The sequence below is a fragment of the Ambystoma mexicanum genome, chromosome 9 (genome assembly GCF_040938575.1).
Source record: "Ambystoma mexicanum isolate Mex_15411 chromosome 9, UKY_AmexF1_1, whole genome shotgun sequence".
Taxonomy (NCBI): Eukaryota; Metazoa; Chordata; class Amphibia; order Caudata; family Ambystomatidae; genus Ambystoma; species Ambystoma mexicanum.
This window is the reverse complement of record NC_090931.1, coordinates 1,166,089,551-1,166,110,539: the sequence shown is the minus strand read 5'-3', so window position 1 is coordinate 1,166,110,539 and position 20,989 is coordinate 1,166,089,551.

Genomic DNA, 20,989 nt, shown 5'->3' with positions numbered 1-20,989 from the left:
CGGTTCCATGCACTCCAATCATTTCCATGCACTCCAATCGGTTCCATGCACTCCAATCGGTTTCATGCACTCCAATCCGTTTCATGCACACCAATCCGTTCCATGCACACCACAGCTCATGACTACTTGTGTCCTGGAAAAAAGGCAATGGCTTTAGCATCTAAAACAAACAACAAGGTGGTTGAGAAATGAAAATATAAAAAGGGTAAGGACAAAGGTCTGCACCATCTTGCTAAGAAAGGGCCCAACATACCAGAGGGGAAATTCCAGTCACAAGCTTTTTGTCTGCTCCATCAGAAAGGAGGATGAGGGCACTAGTAGCATTGAGTCACTCACATTCACAGTGCTTCAAAGTTGACTTGTCTGCAGAGATCCGAGGCATTGAAAGGGTTATCCCACCTGCAAGGTTAGACGCAAGCCAGCCATAGTTAGTGCTATGCTCATGGAGAAGAAAGAAGAAGCAATAGTCAATGTGGGCATCTTAGATGATGAATTCTCACTTGGCGTGGGGCACCATTTTCTCAATGCACCATTGTATCCCTGAGCGGGAAAGGTACTGGGTATCCCACAAAGGCCATATTTCCTGCCAATACAGAGATTGGACCACATGTTCATTAACGGGAGCAGAGCCCAAAAACGTTGTGATACTGCTGCGAGTATCACCGCTCTCTGACGACAGTAGGTGCAAGATGACCAGATCATCCCTCGTCCTCCCAGACTAGTTAAGAGATTTGATAGTCTCACCCGATGCTGATTGGCTATCGTGGAGTTCATTTGGAGAGGAGAATCTGTTTTTGATGTTAAAGATGCCATTTCAGTAGACTGCCTGATAAACCTGACATCAAAATCCTTGCTGCAGTTGCAGTTACACAATCTAGGGCAAAGGTGGTAGCTCTGGAAGCAGCCCTTGTGGCCATGGACAAAAGAGCTCTTCCGGCTGACGATGGCAAAAGACAGGCTTTGCCAGTACTACCCAGTCTGGATCCAGAGTCCACAGAGACACCTGCTCCTGTTGGAGAGGGTCTAGTGGCTGCTGATGTGCTTGCTGCAGAGGCACCCGACTCAGTGCGCTCAGGGTTGCCTACAGGCAAAGTACCCAAACCTGAGGTGGATAACACATTAAATTCAAACATCAAGAGTCTCCCCTAGCTAAGAGACTTGTACTTTGTTGGGGGCCTGAGTCAGGCTGACTTTTGCCAGGTGCAGTGGGACTGCTCAACTTTGACATATATGCGTGAACAGGCAGTGAACCCAAGAATTTTGAGGTGGAGCAAGCCAGCATTTGGTGGTTCACCAGTGCCACAGAAGATATTTCCTGGACTTGTCTCATGACATTCCATTGGCAGGCCATCTCACAATGACAAAGATGGCTGACAAGCTGTCTGCCCATTTCTATTGGCACCAGATGGGGTTGCAGATAAAATAATGTGTCTCGTCCTGCCTCACTTACCAAGCATCTGGCAAGGCTTGTGGAACCAGCATGGAACCGATAATACCAATGCCCAGGTATGGGCAGCCTTTCGAGAGGATAGGTATGGACATTGTGGATCCTATGGCTCCTCAAACATCCTCGGGAAACAGGTACATCTTGGTTGTGGTAGATCATGCCACCCGGTCACCCTGAGGCTGTCGCCCTGAGAAGCATCAAAGCCCCTGTAGTTGCAAAGGATCTCATCGGGATCTACTCTTGTGTGGGCTTCCCAAAATAAGTCATATCTGACAGGTGAAGCAACTTCTTTTTTTATTTTTATTTTTATTGTTTAGAAAACGGTTTACAAGTGAAAACTTTCAGCTTTTACAAAAGTTACAATTAATTCATTTTTTTAAAAAAGTATGAAATAGAAGAATAGAACAAAGGTCAAGGATTGGTTGCATTTTTGCCATTGCTAGCTGGATCAACTTGGTATAAGTTAATGAGAACCTTCATATTGCCATGTATGAAGGGAATGTGGGATGAATGTGGTGCAACCTACAAGTTCTCCACAGACTTTCACCCACAAACCAACCGGCTTGTTTAGTGGTTCAACAAGTCCATCAAGTGCATGATGGGTGGCTTTGCAGAGCACCTCAGGAGAAAGTGGGATGTTCTTCTGCCATGCCTCCTGTTCTCCTTATGTGAGGTGCCACAGAACGCTACTGGAATCAGTCCCCTCAAGGGCCTGTTTGGCCATGCTGTTAGTGATCCACTAGGTCTGGTGTGGGAAGGATGGGAGGGCTATCCTGATCTCCTTCCCACAACATTGTGGAATATATAATTGGCGTTCAATCCAAGGTGGCTGAGTACAGGTAACAGAGCACCCAGAACCTGAAGGCAAGCCAGGAGCTCTTGAAACCCTGAATGGCCAGAAGACCATCATGGTGGAATACACGCCATGCCAGATTGTCTAGATCATGGAGCCTGTCAAACACAGTGCCTTGCATAACAAGTGCACTGGTCCCTAAGTGGTGTTGGAAAAGATCAGTGAGGTGAACTACCTCATTGTTACCAAGACCCAGAGGCAGACGCATCTGATCTTCCATGTCATCCGGCTTAAACTCCATTGATTGCTCTGGCCACAGATGACATGGCTGAGGAGGATACAAATCCCCTCCCTGACTTGTTGTATGCAGAGCCCACTGACTGGTCTATTGAGGGAGTTCAAATCTTTCCAGTCCTCACTTAAAAGCAATATCAGGACTGCCAATGGTTGCTGGATCAGTTTGCCGGGCTGTTCTTGCTGAATCCCTGGAATAGTGATTGTTGCGTCTATGATATCGACACTGGGGACAGTACACTGGTGAAAATTAGGTTTCACCAGCTGTCTGACAAAGACAAAATCAAGAAGGAAGTCTCCAAGATTTTGACCTTGGGGATGATCGAGCTGTCCCTCAGCCCCTGGAATAGCCCAGTGGTAATGATCCCTAAGAAGTCCAGTAGCATTAAAATGAAGTTACACTTTGGCATGGATTATTGCGGGGTGAACTCTGTCATGAAGAAAGATGCATGCCACTTCCCTTGGGCATATGAGCTAATTGACCGGCTAGGTGCTGCCACGGCAGGTCGGCTTGACCGATTACTAAAAAGAGAGGTCTGCATTCTACACTCTAGATGGAAACTATCAGTTTATGGTTATGCCTTGCGGATTAAAGAATACCCATGCCACCTTCCAGAGGATGGTAAGCCATATCCTAACATGGCTAGAAGACTTCAGCATCACCTACCTAGATGACATGGTGGTATTCTGCAACACCTGGGAAGACCATCTATCCCATCTCTAACTGGTGGTTCTAGCCATGTGGATGACTGGCTTGACTATCAAGGCATCCATGTGCCCATTTTCACAGGGTACTGTGACTTACCTATGTCACCAAATAGGTGGTGGTAAGAAACAGACTCTCCAGGCCAAAGTCCAGGCAGTGAAGGATTTATACATCCCCACCAGCCCTACTCAAGTGAGGGCCTTCACAGCCTCACAGGTTGTTACCAGCCTTTTATTAAGGGGTATGGGATCCTTGCCCTTCCTTAAACAACATCTCCTCAAAGAACCTGCCAAAAAAGGTCACCTGGAACCCTGCCTGTATGTCATCCTTTCAGAGCTTGCATGATGGCCTGTGCCACTTCCACATTGAAAGATCCTGGATTTTGGGCAAGAGTTTATCTCTAGACAGGCTCTTGTGAATGTGGCATTTGTGCAGTATTAGCGCAACTGAACTCTGATGGGGTAGAACAACCTTGTGAATATATAAGTAGATAAGTAGGTGTGTAACCAAGTTAGAGCACAATGGAACCACCATTCAGGGCCACCATTAAGAAGGAGGTATGTTCAGTAGTTCGGGTGGTACACAATTTGAAACCCTACATATTTGGGTCTCATTTCACTGTCCAGACAGACTACAGACCTCTGAGGTGGCTTATGGCCATGCAGGGAGAGAACATCAAAGAAAGTAAAGGGCATAACCCTTCATGGTTTGTACATGGACATCCAACAAAACCTGGGTTGCAGCACTCCAGTGCAGATGGCCTCAGTCTGTACTTTCGTCAGGAGGATGAGCCCAACACTTAGTGAATGCAGTGTACCGTGTACTACATTAGAGAGCCCAAGAGTGAATATTACTGATACAAACATTGTTGAAGGATCGAGTCTAAGTAAAGGCAGAGTGAATACTACTGATATGAACATTGTTAAATGAACAAGCCTAAGTGAAGGCAGTGCACGTATTATCAATATGAACATTGTTGAGAAAAAGAGCCTAAGTAAAGGCAGTGCAGGTATTATCAATACAAACAGTTTTGATAGAAAGAGTTTAATTATGGACAGTGCAAGTGTTTTTGACACAAACATTGTTGAGAGAAAGAACCTTTTCTAAGACAGTTCAATCATTGCAAGTACGAACAGTGTTAAAGGCAGAAGTCAAGACAAAGGTGATAGAAATAAGAAAGGGTCGCTGACCGGATATTGGAACATTGTTGTAAGCTGGATATAAGAGAAAGCCAAACAAACAGTGGAGAAGTCTCCTGGCAGAAGAGTGTGGGACTCAAGCCAAAGCAGGAATGTGATGACACCTTGGCAAGCGAGTGAACCAGGGGTAACAAGGATAATGGATAAAAAGGGAAGGTTCATCCCCCTTTTTTAGGAACAAGCAACAATGCCCTGGCAGGAGAGTATACCAGGTAAAGAAAGGATTGAGCAAGCTCAGGGGTCAGCCCTACTATATGTTAAAGCAGGCACATGCCCCTTTAAAGAATTCCAGAGACAAAACCAAAAAAAACTAAGCAGAAGTGGAAGAGCCTTATCCCTTTTAGGAACCCAAGTCTCAAGAGAAGAAATGAATGAGTGGAACCCTGGCAGGGAAGTAAACCAGGGGTAGAAACATAAGTGATGCTTGTTTAGAAAAGTGACACAGGGGAGAAGCCATACCACTCGAGAGAGGAAAAAGAACAAAAAGAGAGAAAGGTGCACAGTGACGATTTTAAATTCAGTGAAAATTAAAAGGGTTCAAGGGTTGAATTGCCTCCCCAACCGCTCGATAAAACTGTGAAATAACAACAAGGACAAGAAGGAACATTCAAGGAAAGAGTTATCTTGTGGAAGACACTGGAACATTATTGGCTGCATCAGAAGTACCGTACTGATTGAAAGAAAACAGGAGAAACATAGGGGAAAGGAGAACCCCTGTTTCCTGGTGGAACTGTATTTTATTTTGTTTTTTTGAGCACCTTAGAACTTTATGTTTGGAACCTAACGAACAAGCTATATGTTTATAGCTCAAAGAAAATCCCATTTGCACCTTGTATTCAGATGAGCATGCAAGGGTCAGTTTTGAGATGTTGACACAGTACTTTATTTGCTGAACATCCTGACACAGACATTAATTATCTTTGTTGAGGCAGGGAAACTCTGCAGGATTTCCCCATAGGATTTTCCCAACCCCCATTATTTTTTGAAAATAAAAGCGTTATTTCAAAAACAAAGGTTTATATTGTGTCTGACTCTTACTACTGACCACTTACAAGCCACAAATGATCCTAAAAGCCAAGATATTTTAAAACACAATTTCATTGACATATATTCTACAAACAGAAGTACTGCTTTGGAAAATAGCCCACAACTATTCCTAAAAAAGAATGTTATGCCAGATGAGACAACTGGAAAAGATTCCACCTTAAATTCTGAAGGAAGCATTGTAAGGCTTATTAAACCCAGTCTCATAAACAATGTACATTTGACCTTTAAACCTCCTTTGCAAAACCAATGTCATTACATGGCCCTACTGCAACTCCAACTCCAAACCTTGGGAAAAGGAGGAAGAACTGTTAGATTACTAGGAAGCATTTGAAACTGCCTTCAATATTAAGTAATGTTTAAAAATGAGCACCAATTAAAAGAAGAAATAGAAAGTGTGCTAGAGAAAGACACTCCTGAAGGCAGTCAACCTTTTGTTACAGGAAATCAAGAACCACTTGGAGAACCCCTCATCCAGAACAAAGCAGAAATGGCAATGCATTGGGTGGAAAACACCATGTAGCAATCCAAGCAATCGGAATAAGATGTGTCAGTGTTCAAAGCACAGCTTAATGATGACCAACTCACCATTTACCTAGAAGTCACTGTAGAAATTGATCACGGACTAAAACATGAAAATAAAACTTGCAGTTGTGAAAATTGCAAGTGGTGAAGCTGGTTCTGGCAAAACGTTCTTAATTAAAACCATCAGGAAATAGCTAAAAGGAGTAACAAACAATAACGTTTCAGCTGTTGTAACAGCCTCCACAGTTATTGCTGCTTACACGATTGGAGGTACAGCTTTACACAGACTACTTCTCTTCCCAGTAGAAGACCAAAACAAATTAAATAATTACAAATTGTCAGCAGAAGCTGTGACGGAAGTATGCAGTATTCTGCGACAAATGAAAGTCCTCCTAGGATTTATTTATTTAGTTATTGTTTGCTTGTTAGGCGCTTATACAGCATGTACATACTGTTTCAAATGGCCCACATGGAATTGGAGGGAACAAGGGAGTGATACATATTGAATATACAACAGAGGAGGGTAAAGGAAAAAGACGCACCTACTATGCCTTGTGAGTAATTCAGAATGTGCAAGTGCAGTAAGGAAAAGGGCAGAGGGGGAATGTGTTGGAGTGTCCATGCTCGTGAGTGAGCGTCAGATGAAGTGCATGGAGAGGTATGTGCTACATGGTCAGGGGCTGTGTTGGGTGTAAGTGTGATTCTCCAGGCGGAGGGAGTGCCAAGGCAAGTGCTGAGAGAAGACAGATGTTGGGACGATTGGGTGTTGGAGGTCCGGACCCACAAGGATGCATAAGGGCCCAGGATACCAATCACGTCAACTGTGAGATTAATAGAGGAGAAGGGAAGGAGGAGGTAAAGAGGGAGGTCTTGAGGAGCTTACCAAATTTAAGGAGGTTTTGCTCAAGTTGTAGAGATAGCAGTAGGCTTTCCCATAGTAGGGTACCAGCCCTCTGTTTAGCAAAGTGATTTACACACAGAGAGTGGTGCCAGAGGAATATAGAGGTCTGGAGGGGGAGTATTTAGTGGGATAAAGTTAAAGATAGCAAGGATCCTGGGCCCAGACAGCCTTGTGGATGATGCAGAGGCATTTGAATTGAATTTGTGCAGCAATCGGGAGTCAGTGAAGAGTTTTTAGGACAGGAAAGATGCAGTCCCTGGTTTAAGGCCAGGGATAAGTCTTGCTGCCCTATTCTGGATTAGCTGGCGAGGTTGAAGAGTGGATGAAGGTAGATTCAGGAAGGGGTTATTGCAATAGTCAAGCCTAGACAGAACCAGGGCTCAGGTAACATTGAGCCTCTGGGGGGAAGTGAGAAAAGGGAGAATTCCTTTGAGAAGCAATAGTTGAAAGTGAGACTTCTTGGCAATGTCCTGAGTGTGAGGGTGGAAGGAGAGAGAGGAATCGAACATACCTTCAAGGTTTCTGGCTTCAGATGAAGGAGCAGGGGGAGGGCCTATGGAGGAAGGCCAGAGTGAAGGGAAGAAAGAGGGATTGGGGGGTGCAGATGGAAAGGATATCAGTTTTACAGGTGTTGAGGCACAGATCAATGAAGGTGCACCAGGACTGGATGGCAGAAAGGCAGTTAGGGATGATGGAATGTGCAAGGGGGTCAGATGGATGTTTGAGAAACAGTTGTGTGTCATCTGCATAGCACTGGAAGTTGGGGGAAAATTAAGAGATGGGACGTGCCAACAGAACAAGGTAGATGTTAAAGAGCCAATGGGAGAGGATAGAACCTTGGCGGAGACCACAGGTGGCAACGGAAGTAGGAGAGGAAAAGAAAGCCAGGATGATTTTGGATGAGCGGTCAGTTAGGAAGGATGTCAGCTACTCCAGTGCCCGATGCGACATACCCAGGATATCGTGGAGTCTTTGTATGAGGATGGAATGGTTGACCTTGTCAAATGCAGAGGAGAGGTCAAATAGGATGAGGACAGCTGGGGAGTTGGAGTCAAGAGATGCAGGCAGCTCTTCATGGGTGTTCAAAAGAGCAGTTTCCATGCCTCTGGATGATCGAAATCCAGATTGATGTTTGTGGAGACCACCAACAAGTTTGGTGTGTGAGTTGACTTCAGGCAAGCCAGGTTCTCCAGCAGTTTCCCCAGGAAGCAGTGATGTAGATAGGGCATTAGTTGGCAGGACAGGTGGGCTCTGCTGAATGTTTATTCAGGAGGGGGCGCACAAGGGAGTGCTTGAGGGGGGAGTGGAACGATCCGGTGGCAGTGATTGCAGAAATCAGCGAGTGAGGGGGCAAGAGAGCCAATGTTGTCCTTAATGGTTCTGGAGGAGCAAGGGGACACCTGATTGGAAGAGACCTTCATGGAGCGGACAACTCTCATAACTTTATCAGGTGTGATGGATGAGAAGGAGGAGAGGGTGGAAGAAGGGGGGGAAGGGGACAAGGGAGGCAAGGGGATGTGGGAAGGGTTGGGGAGAGTGAAAAGGGAGTTCACAATGTCCTGTGTTTTAGTGGCAAAGTGAGTGGCCAGTGAGTAGCAGAGGGTCTGGGAGGGAGACGGGGAGGAGGAGTCTGTAGAAGGGTTGGCTAGTTCCCTGCAGATCTTGAAAATTTCAGCTGTGTTATTGGGTGCACCGGAGACCCCTGCCTGTATGTGAGCTCTTTTCTTAGCATGGATGGATACTCTGTATTGCCTTTGTAGCAGACGGCAGGCCAGTTTGTCAGAGGATGAGTCTGAGGTTTGCCACTTCCATTCTGCCACTCTACACTTTCATTTCAGGGCTCCAAGAATGTAGTGATACCAGGTGTTACACTTAGAGGCAGGTTTCAGGTAGATTCTCATGACTGGGGCAAGGTTATCGAGAGTATTGGTGATGGCAAGGTGGACGTTGCTGAGAGCAGAATCAATGGTAGAGTCAGAGGTAGGGGGCAATACGGGATGAAAGTGGAGGCAAAGGCAGCAGCTGACACTTGTTTCATTGGGCGGATGTTGATGAACGAGGTTGGCAGGGCTTTAGGAGGCGCAATCAGAGGGCCTCAGGGACCTAAGTTGGAGGAAAGGAGAGAATGGTCTGACCCGGATAGAGGGGTGACCAGTGGGGAAGAGAGGTAGGTCAGAGTGGATGTGGGAGTCCAGAGTGTGACCAGCCGAGTGCGTTGGACCGGAGGGGAGAATGGAGAGTGATAGAGCGGTGCAGAGGTCAATGAAGAGAGTGGAAGCAGTGACAGGGGAGTCCAATTGGATGTTGAAGACACCCAAAAGGAGGAGATTGGAGGTGGATGAAAGTAAGGAAGAACATAAATCTGCCTATTCAGAGAGGAACAGGGTGATAGAGTCTGGAGGCAGGTAAATGTGACAATGGTCAGGGTGGAGGAGGGAGAGATGACCAACTTACATACCAGGCTCTCAAAGAAAGAGTAGGGCTGGGTGAGTAAGATGCACAAAGGCACCCACTCAGGGAAGATTAAGGCAGCCCCACCGCCAGTACAGTGGGGTTGGAGCTTGGAAATGATCTTGAAGCCATCAGGGACAAGGGAGTCAAAAGCATTGACTGAGCTGGCATTGAACCATGTCTCTGTGAGAGCGAGAATGTCGATGTCAAAGTTTTCAAGAAGGAGGGAGATGTCGGCAGAGTTTTTGTTGGCTGAGCTGGCATTAAGAGTCACCAGATGGAGAAGGTCTCTGCCTTTGAAGGTTTTCTGAAGTGGGGTACAAGGCTGTAGTGCACCAGTCACAGGAGGGAAAGAGAGTAGTATGTGGAGATGCAGGAGAAGGAAGGAAGTTAATGAGAGATGGCAGCATCTGGTCAAACAGAAGGAGGTTGGGTTGAGGACCCTGGACCAGGATGGAGTGTTAGACATTAACGAAGCAGCATGGAGATGAGAAGACGGCCAAGATGACTTCCCACTTGGTACCATTATCAATGGGAGAGGATATGGAAGGAGAGAAATTAGAGATGAGATGGGGGTCCATAGATCTGGAGAGTGGACAGAAAAGAGGATATCCATGAAGACCTATTTGGAAGAAGTACTGACATAGCTGTCTGTGATGGGAAGGCCAGGGTTTGCACTGAGGATGTATTTCGTGTGTCTTTTTCTTCCGGACTTTGTGAGAGAGGGGGGATAGGAGACAGTGCAGCAACTGAGAAGATGGGAGAGAGGGTGAGAACCATAGGAGTGGCAGAGGATAGTAGACGAATGAAAGAGGAGTGACTAGATGGCACAGTTTGAGCTAACTTACCAGGTGGCCAAGTAGTTGCAAAGGCACAACAAATTCAAAAGGTAAAGTGAATTTTTGAAAACAAAGGGTGCAATTGTACAAGCAAGAAAAGGAACACAGGTGTAAGGCAGAGACACACCTAAATTAGATTTTCAAAATAGAGGTTCAATGCAGAGCAAAAAGGTGCACAGATGTAAGGTGTACACACACCTAATTTTGATATTCAAAATAGAGGTACATTGCAGTGGGAGGAGTGGTAGGTTAGATGAGGGAAGGCGGCAGAGAACATAGGCAAGTAAAAGGATCAGACAATTAGTTGAGGAGGCTGTGGGAGAGTTCAACCATCACTCACTGGTGGATCGTAAGGGAGAGTCCAGGTGAAAGTGATATCAGTGAATATCTGAAGGCTAAATCATAGTTTAAGGAGGGGGGCAAGCAGTAGAGGGGCCTCCAACCCCTCCTTGGCCCGGACAGGCACAGACAGGAGCCTTAAGGGTGGGCCTTCAGATGGGGTCCGGCACTCACTAGCCAACAATCCTGATTGGCCTTGAAGTGTTGGCTCACAGCCTTTCACAGGCCCTCAACGAGGCAAACCCACAAAAGCACTCCGGTGCTCAAGTGGTGGCGGCCATGATGGAGCGCAGGGGAGTTGCTAGGTCTGGCAAAGACCCGGGGCTACGCTGATGTCGGAACTGTTGGGACTGGGGGCTAGCTAGTCTTTTGGCTGTAGCTCCTGAGATTCTATCCGGGGCTACAACCAAAAGATCAGGGGCTATAGCCCCCTTAGCCCCCCCTAGCAACGCCCCTGATGGAGCGCTTAGAGAAAAGCCATTTCAAGTATTGATAATGAAATCAGGTGCCCATGATGTACAATTGGCACACAATTCGCAAATTCAATTCATTACAAAGGATTGCCCATTAAAGTAAAAGCAGATGCTGATGAAATAAGCATGGTTTCCAACCTCATGCTGGCTTTCAATCATTTAACAGTGCAAGAAGTCCTATAAACTGGTTACGAGGAACTGTTTGGAGGACAACATGTTATTGTTTTTGAAAACCTCCTACAGTTAGCACCCATGAAAAGCCATCCCATATTCAAAACATGAGGACACAGAGAATTCCATAATACACTCGGTAGCATTGGCAATGTGAATTGGTGGTGTAATTTTCAATATAGAGAACTAACCCAAAACCTGTGACTGTCTGCAGATCTAACATATGCTCACAATTATAAAAGCATTAGAGCTGGTCTGCTTAATGAACATGCAAAATACACCTCAAAAACAGAAAGAATACATGAGCTGCATGTACAAAACACATCAGCCCATGTTGTGGTTGTGATGGAATAATGTACTCAACATAATCTAAAATGCATCTGCTTATTGCCAAACCTTGCAAGCTGTAGACAATTCAGTGAAACAATGTTGAAAAAAGAAATGCAACCCATGTACATATCAGGTCCACAGACAAAGTAGAAATGCATGGCACAACACTACTAATGTGTCAACAAGCAACAGCATGACTAACTAGCCTAGAAATGTGTATCTCAAACACAGACGGATTACAGAAGCTATGTTCTGTGTGACTAAACTGCAGAGTCATACTAAAATGTAATCTTGATGTAGAACAAAGTTTAGTCAATGGAGCAAAGGGTATAATATTTGGCTTCCAAACATATGCACATGATAAGTGCCCAGTTTGAAAACATCCACTTTGACAAACTTGTACAAACTAAAGATATCCCCCACCCAAAAGCATGTTTCCGTCTTTTTAAAGACATGTATGAACTCAAAGAACAATTTTCCCTGTCTCTTGCATATGCTGTCAATACTCACAAGTCACAAGTTCTATCCCTCACCCAAGCACTTGTTGACAATTGCAGCACAATTATCAAAGAAGCTTTGAGTTATGTAGCATGTTCACATCTATGTATAGTGAATTGTCTATTCTTGATTAACTCGGATGCAACAAAAGTCATTGCTGACATTCCTTGCATCCCAGAAAACACCACGCTGTGTGCACTGTACACTCAACATCTGGATATGTACCCTGTACCTGAAAAAAGAAGACGTTCCAAAAGGCAACTAGTAAAAACATAGCAGATCTCCCTGCAATCCGACCCAAAAAAGCAAGAACATTTGTAAGCTCATCAAAGGATACAGAGGCACATTTCTCTGGCCCATTTAAATTCCACAACACAACTGAAGTACGTTGCTATGCAAATGTAGCAATCTATCTTCTCTCCAATTGCCACCAATTGTTGAGAACATTTAGTTAAACACATCAGACCAGTTGTGTTTATAAATGTTCGTCCTTCACAGAAATGCCACAAATAATCATGAGAGTACCTACAGTGTCTCAGGAATAAGGCAGAAATGATACTTCTGGGCAGGAATGATTAAATTCACCACAAACACACAGGAGGATTCACAATAATGCCTTATGTACTTACTACATGTACTAAAAACTAAGAATATCCCTATGAATGAAGTGTTCCAGATTTCATACATGTGGAAACCTACATGTGCTCTCTGCAAACATATTTCACAAGAGCACATCCCTAATGAACAATGGGCCTCATTACAAGTTCTCCGGTCCAGACTTAACGCTGCCGGTATAACTATACCGGCACCATTTCCCCGATCACCAAATTATGACCTATGGACCCGGAAATACCACCACTATAAACCGCCACTGCGGAGTCAAGGCACCCGTAAACTTCGCCTGCACAGAAACCCCCCTGTTACCGGCAACACGAAACACCACAAGCATTACGAGTACCATGGACATGGAAACACCGCCACAAAAATAGCGAAAAACCCTGACCACGGTGGCGGTATCGCCGCCACCGGGAACATGATGTTAAACAGTGCCTGGTGATCTGAATCAGAACACAGGTGCACCAAATGAGCCCAGCTGGACCCAGCAGGCCACTGGGAGCCTACAAAAGGGCCATACCCAGGACAACTCCCAACAGAACTATGCAGGCAGCAGCTCTAGTAGCATTTGGACTGGGCTATTGAACCAACAGGCAGCACTGCACATGATGGCAGTAATGGTGCAGAGGAGGAGGAGGAGGCGGAGGCGGAGGAGGCGCAGGCAGCACTTAGCAAACCCAGGACCCATGCCAAACTCTATTGTTCAGCTGGCATGACCCCGCAGGCAGCCTGCAATACCACGCATCAGGGCCTCACCCTGGAACCTGACGGCAGGACAGATCCACACATTATACCGGCTGGACAGGCCAACAATCATGTACATCACCACCATGATAGAGGACAACATCAGCAGCCACATTGACATCGCCACTGCCATCCCCACCTCCTGAAGGTGGTTTCAGTACTGCATTTTCTTGGCACCGGAACTTATCAGCACACAGTTGGTGAGCTGCACGGGCTATCACAACCTTGTTTCTCCAAAATATTGGTACAGGTACTGGATGCCCTTTTGCACTATGTGTCTGAACACATCGCCCTACCCCTCACCCTTGCCCAGATCATTGCGACCAAGTTGGCCTTCCATGCCATTGCAGGCATGCCAAATTGCATAGGTGCAGTAGACTGCACCCACATAGAGCTGACAGTACCACGTGCTATTGAGATGGTGTACCGCAATAGGAAACTGTACCACTCACTGAATGTACAGATGGTATGTGATGCCGCACAAGCGATAACACATTGCTGCGCACTTTTACCCAGGCACAAGACATTACTCAATGGTACTGTGGAATTCGACATTGCCATGGTACATGGAACACTAGGCTGGACAAAGCACATGGTTATTGGGTGAGTACAACTGCCAATGCACAGGCCCTGTGCAAGGGGGGGGGTGTGTCCAGGGCAATGACCTATGTGAGTGGGCTAGTACGACTGCACATGCATCACCCCCCAGCCCATTTAGTGAACAGTCAACACAACCCACACATCACAAAGCTACACATGACAGGTTGCCACAGTGTGCCCGTACACACCCTTCCACATGAGACACACAACCAATACTACCACTGGCCCATACACCTGGAGCCACTCAATACATCCACCCATAATATGCACCACTGCCCCCCAATGCACATGATGCCTGCACATGAGACATCCTGCATCGTCAACATCATCACAGTCAATTGATTGACTCCCCCATGTGTGTACATCACTGCACAATGCCATACTTAACAACCACTCTTTCCCGCAGGGGCAACTACATATGCACATCAGTTCTTTGGTCAATGTCCAAATGCCAACGTCGACTACAATGACCCAGGAATGGTAATCACCCTCCGGTCCAACCACTGCTTGGCACTTATGGATGAATGTTCAATGGTACAGGATTGCATGGTATCTGATGAAGACATGATACAACAAACACTGACATGTCTTCCACATCTAAATCCCATGTAGGTGATGCTGGATATGCACTCACGCCATGGCTGATGACGCCTGAACGGAGGGCAAGGAACAGGCACGAGGAGGCGTACAACAGGGCACACGTCTGCACATGTGGCATGATTGAGAGGATATTTGGCCTACTGAAGGCCCGGTTCCGCTGCTTATGCAGATCTGGTGGATCACTGCTCTACAGCCCAGTGAAGACGGGTAAAATTACACTTGTTTGTGCCATGCTGCACAATCTGTGCTTGTGCAGGAACATTCCGCTGCCGCCAGACGCTGAGGATGAAGATGGGGATGGGGATGGGGATGGGATGGCTCCACCTCCTCCTGAAGGTGCACAAGATGGACAACGATCATGGGATACACTAATTTGCATTTACTTTTGAGAGACTGCAATTTGACAGCATTGCATGGATATGACGATGCCAGTTAATAAATTGATGGACTGCAAATGAAATGATGGATGTCCACACATGAATAATTTTCTCAATGATAATATATTTTTAACATAACAACAGGGAAGAAGGTGCATTGGGTAGGGAAGCTGTATACCCGTGCCCAGCCACCACCCAAACATACCCACCCCCAACCAGGCCCCAATTTACTAACCCCCTAATGGACCTCCACCACCACCCAAACGTACCCACCCCTAACCAGGCCCCAATTTACTAACCCCCTAATGGACCTCCCCCACCACCCAAACGTACCCACACCCAACCAGGCTCCAATTTACCAACCCCCTAATGGACCTCCCCCACCACCCAAACTTACCTACCCCCTCACACCCTTCTTGTTCATGTATGTGTCCTGGACTGCCAAACACACATGGCATCATTTGCATGTGCGCTTCTGCGCATAGGCATCCTTGCCTGAGGGCCCTGTTAGGCGACTTCAGCACCACCGTGGGCTGGCAGAGGTGGAGCTGGATGGGGTGGTGCTTGTGGATGGCATTGTTGCTGGCATAGGTGGCAAACGTTCCAGATATGCCTGCTGGGCAAGCAACATAGACTCGGCAATGCTGGACGTGTTGTTGTTGCCCTCCCGCACATGGCGTGCCAGGGTAACTATGGTGGTTGCAAAGCATCCAATTGACCTGGAGAGCCGATGCACAGATGCACTGTAACTCTGCCTCTGCAGCCTGGACTCCTCCAGCTGCCTTTCTACTAGCTGGGTGTGGGTGGCCTGCTGGTCCTCCATCTGCTGCATGCGGGCATTCAGCTCAGCCATCGAGGGGGTTGTTCACCTCATCGGACTGTGTAGTGATGGTGGGCTGAACTGGAGGTCTTGGAAGGATGACAAGTCATCCAGGTTGGGCACCTCCCCCTGTGGCCCTACATCAGACTGCAGTGCTGGGGCACCGTTGTCATTGCCTGCAGCCTCCTCCGCAGTGCAGATGTTTTCTGGGGTGGGTTGTGTGGGCATGATGGGTGGCCGTGGCACCTGTGTGGCAGCAGGCAGCGAGGAGACGGTGGTGTTGGATGATACATCTGTACCAGATGCAGCTGGTGGCAGAGCTGCTGAGCAGCTAGCATCTTCCTCTTGGGCAGGGGTGTTGGGTCGCCAACGTGCAGGTGCAGATTGACTTGCCCGTTATGCGTTGTCACTGTCACTTAAAATGGCTGTGGGGACACAGAGGGCATGCTATTAGTTGTGTGGTGGTACCTGATGGGTGCATCACATGCATCAGACAGGTTGATCAGTGAACATTTGCATTTACACGCATATGAATGTTGACGGACATGTATTGTAGGGCTTATCATCATCAGGGGTGTTGCTTATCATCTGGGTCATGATTGGGTCCTTTGGGGCACTCATGCACTGGTTGAGGGGATTGTTAATGGGTCCTTTGGGGTACTCATGCACTGGCTGGGAGGGGGGTTGTTAATGGGTCCTTTGGGGCACTCATGCACTGGCTGGAGAGGGTTGTTAATGGGTCCTTTGGGGCACTCATGCACTGGCTTGGGGGGGAGGGGTGTTAATAGGTCCTTTAGGGCACTCCTGGCCAAACCAAGTACTCATATGGCATTTAAATGTGTGCACTTACCAGCATCTGCAGGTGGGCTCACTCCTGCCTCAGCATCCCCAATTCCATCGATTGCCGCCAGGTGGAGGACACTGCTGCAGCGCTCGTCCCATGTCTGCAGCCTCAGTGGTGAAGGAGGCCATCCACCTGTGCCATTGCTGCGCTGCCGGTGTGTTGCAATCAGGTTTCGCACCCTTAGTCTGAGGTCTTCCCACCTCTTGTGGCAGTCCTTGACGCTACTTGTAGTGATGTCCACAGCTGTGCACTTGCGTGCAGCTTCGGCCCACACATCCTTTCTGCGCTTCTGTGTTGCACACCATTGGTCAGAGATAAACAGCATTTTGGCATGCTGCACTATGTGGTCTACTAATACAGTGAGCTCCGCCTCGCTGAAGTGCTGTTTGCGCCGTCTCTGGGCAGGCATCCTGGCTGCCATGCTGGTGGTCCTTTTTAGCTTCTCAGTGTGGAGATTTAGCCTGTGCTAACTCTGGATGGCAGTGGATTGTGGTTTATATAATGGCCGCCTCTCTCTTTCCGGTTTTCGCGGTCATGGTATTTCTGCTTCCGTGTCCGTGCGGATGGCGGCGGACAAAGTTTTTACACGGCTTGTGGGGCCGGTATGTCCATTTCCGTGGGTGTTTACGTGGCGATGGTGATACCTTTTCCACGTCCTTGTGGTGCGCGCAACTGACAGGCCGTAATCGGCCGAACTTTCCGTAACCTTGCGGACGCGGAAACTGTATTACCGTCGTCACGGAATCACCGCATTCCAGACCGGAGAACTTGTAATGAGGCCCAATGTGTGTGTGTATCCATACCAAATTGTGAATCCATTCCATTTCAACAGTTTCTGCAAAATGGAAATCATGGCATATTATGCTCTTTTGTAATTCAGACAATCGATCCACCGTACAAATGCAGTTCCATGGCCAATATGTGATACTATTGCTTTTAAGGTACAATGCAGATGGTACGAAACATAACTGTGACATTTAAAAATATACCAAGAAAACAGAAAACTAACAAGAGTGGCTGGCATCTGTATGGGAGGAAAGGTCTTCATGGCCCCCCTCGCCTCCATTCTCACCAAGCATTCAGACTATGACTCATCCAGCACCCACCCATGCACCTGTGGCCAGGGATGCAAGATGACTGCGGGCCGACATGTGGCTGCAATGCTCATCTGGTAGGATGGTACCAGATACCATTTTGTGACAAACTCAGACTGCATTTTGAACATAACTGCTTGGGCCTCACTGGCCCAAGCAGCCCACAGGGCTGCAGCTCTCCCCTCCTGATCGTGCACAGCGAGCAGGTTCCTTCCCTCATCCTTCTCCCCTCGGCGTCCCTGCTGCAGGCCTGTTCTCACGGGAGACTAGGCACGAAGAAGTTACATGACAAACACTGTATCTTTCACCTTCCGCAGTCCATCATTGACCTGCAGATGACAGGGCCGAAGCTGGGGTTTGAGAAAAACAAGCTATCTCCATAAAACTTGTCCTGTCCCCTCACAGACCCCACATTTATGATATATGCTGAGGATAACCCCCCAACCCTGTTCCCCGTTTGAAGTGCCAGATACACATACATAGCGTGGGTGCCACCCTGGTTCATCCGTACAGCTAATCCCTCTGAAGGGACCATAAATTCACTCCTGGTGGTGCATGCTACGAGATCAATAATATATATATATATATATATATATATATATATATATATATATATATATATATATATATATATATATATATATATATATATATATATATATTAAAAATAAGATGACCCTCACCCCATCCCAGATTGCACGCAGAACCATGAAGTGTATGTTTAAGCCTTTCATCACTAAGCAAGGATTATTGGTTGTGACTGAATGCACGAAGCAATGTATGTTATCAATATATACTCAATGATTTTCTTAAGATGTACGATTTCAAATGTATTCAATTAAGTATCATGATATGTATGGTTTAATATGATGTGTGCCGACTGCATTATAGAGTGTCCTTTGTAGCATATGTGTAACCTTTGAGCATTGAATCATGCACTTCGCATTGTAAGCAGAATGTTGCACACCCTTTAATGTTCCCATGCACACACTAACCTATTTCTACCTCGTTTCAATGCATGCTCTATGTGTTCCCCCCATAACATAAACAATGTACAGCCCAAATTGCCACAGATCCTTTTCTCCCCTATCATGTAACACCGAATACACAGCCCCCACCTTCCCTCCCACTCTGGCCGGGCTCAGATGTGAAGCCCTGGCCCTGTGAATGATGTGATGCTACAATTGTAACCCTTCGCCCTTTCCTTGTGCCTGCACCCAGCGAGCACCCTCCCAAGCCCCCAGCCTCTGATTAAAAGAAATATGGTTGACAAGCCTCCCATCCCACTTTCTCCTGAGGTACTGGCTGAGTGCCCTCTGACCCGGTATTATCCCAGTTCACTCTAACCCCGACTGACCATAAAGGCCATATATTTTCTCTTGTACTAACACACTACAAAGGTGTCCCTCAATAGATCTAACAAGGAGGAATGTTAGATGTATCCCTGCCTGTGCCCCCTGATAGGCCTCCTCAACCCATGAAAGCTGCTCACCTATTGTTCACCCCATGTATAATATCCTTTAGAATAATGAACGACTCACACTCAGAGTTATGTGTTATGTCTCCTGTGATGTTAGAATAAAGGTTTGTAGGATTTACATGGGATTATGAATTACAATGAACAAAGAATGAGTGTGTGAGACCACAAGGGCAAATGTTAGCATAGTCAAAGATGTATCAATCAACTATCAACTGGCCAGAGCTCCACCCTGATGAGTTCAGCTGACCTGCAAGCGTCACGCTGGCACCACGTGGACCTCCGCCAATCCTGGAGCACCGGGCCTAAGGATTACATAGTGTCTAGTCTTCACCACCCAATCACCACAACTTATGTGCCCCCTATAGCTTACATCATCTATGATGCAACTTTGTAATGAATGAGACTGGTTGCTGATGTTTGGCAGAGCGCTCTCAGAGTTTGCAGAGTTCTCTGATTGCTCTATATTAGTTTAGATAAACTTTTACTTTTTGACTTCACCCTCACTTGGTCTTGGTCTCATTCCCATCTGGGGTGTGTCCATCATTGTCTCTCACTGGGGAGTTTTAAATGCCTTTTTGGGGGATGCTCACTTTCAAGTGATGACCCCTATGACGTGATTTGTCCTATCGTTCCTTTTGACACGAGAAGTCCCGGCCACAGCAGAGACCCATGGCGCCCCCCCCTCAAGAGAGTTGCCCACCTACGGCAACTGGTACGCTTAGACGTGCGCACAGAGTAGGCCGAGAGGGTACGGGTCCCACTTTGCAAAACCCACAGTACCTTTCGCCAGAGGGCCATTGAGCGTGGGGCAGCGCCTGGATGGACCGGGTACGGAGGGTCTCGGATCAAGACGGACATGTGAGTATCAAGTGCGAGCGACATTAAAAGGAGTTGGATGTAGAACATAGTATACGAGGTCAGGTTAAATTAAGGGGGCCCTTGGGGGTATAATCAACACTATTTTCTCTACTTCTTTTTCTTTCTCTGCATATGGCCATTAGGATGAGTTAAGGAGATTACGAGGTGAAAAAGGAGTACAGGGGCCTAGCTCTGTGAGGGGGTAGAAGGTGGCACCGCATAGTGCTATCTTAACTAGTACTGGGAATAAGTGGAAAATAGAAGAAATAAGTGGGAGTCTCGCATAAGGGGAAGACTCAGAGTACAATTTAGAAACGCTATGTTCTTTTCCTTTTTCTGATTTACAGGAAGATATTCATACGACCTAAGGGATAAGGGGTATAAAGTGCTGGGGTAAGGGAGATCTCATTAATAAGAGCATTGAGAGAAGACAGGGAGGGTATGTGTTATGTGTTGTATGTGAATTGTCTATTGGTCAATGTTATGTACTGAATTTGTTATGTCTTTTGTGATCACTGCATTTTTGATAATGGCTAAAATAACTGTACTGTTGTCCTATGAATAAGTAGTCATTGTAAATGTGACACTTTTTAAGACTCGGTGTAGGTGTTTAGAAGTGGTATATCAACGACATAATAGTGGTATAATTAGCATTGTAACTAACACACACGCCAGCAAGAGGTACAAGGGGGGAAGAGAACTTAACATGGGTGCAGAAACACCACTGGTCCATATTTGTCAGAGTTTACCAGGTTACACAGAGAGGATAACTAAATACCATGATCAGTGGATCACAGAATTAAAAGGAGAAGGGCCACCACAGTTATGGGCCCAGGGAGGATCATTTGATAAAAACGTACTGGATATGGTGGCCACATGCCTATTTGTAAAATATAAAGGAAAACAATTGAAGAATAGAAGTGAGATATTAGACCTATGGAGGTTAT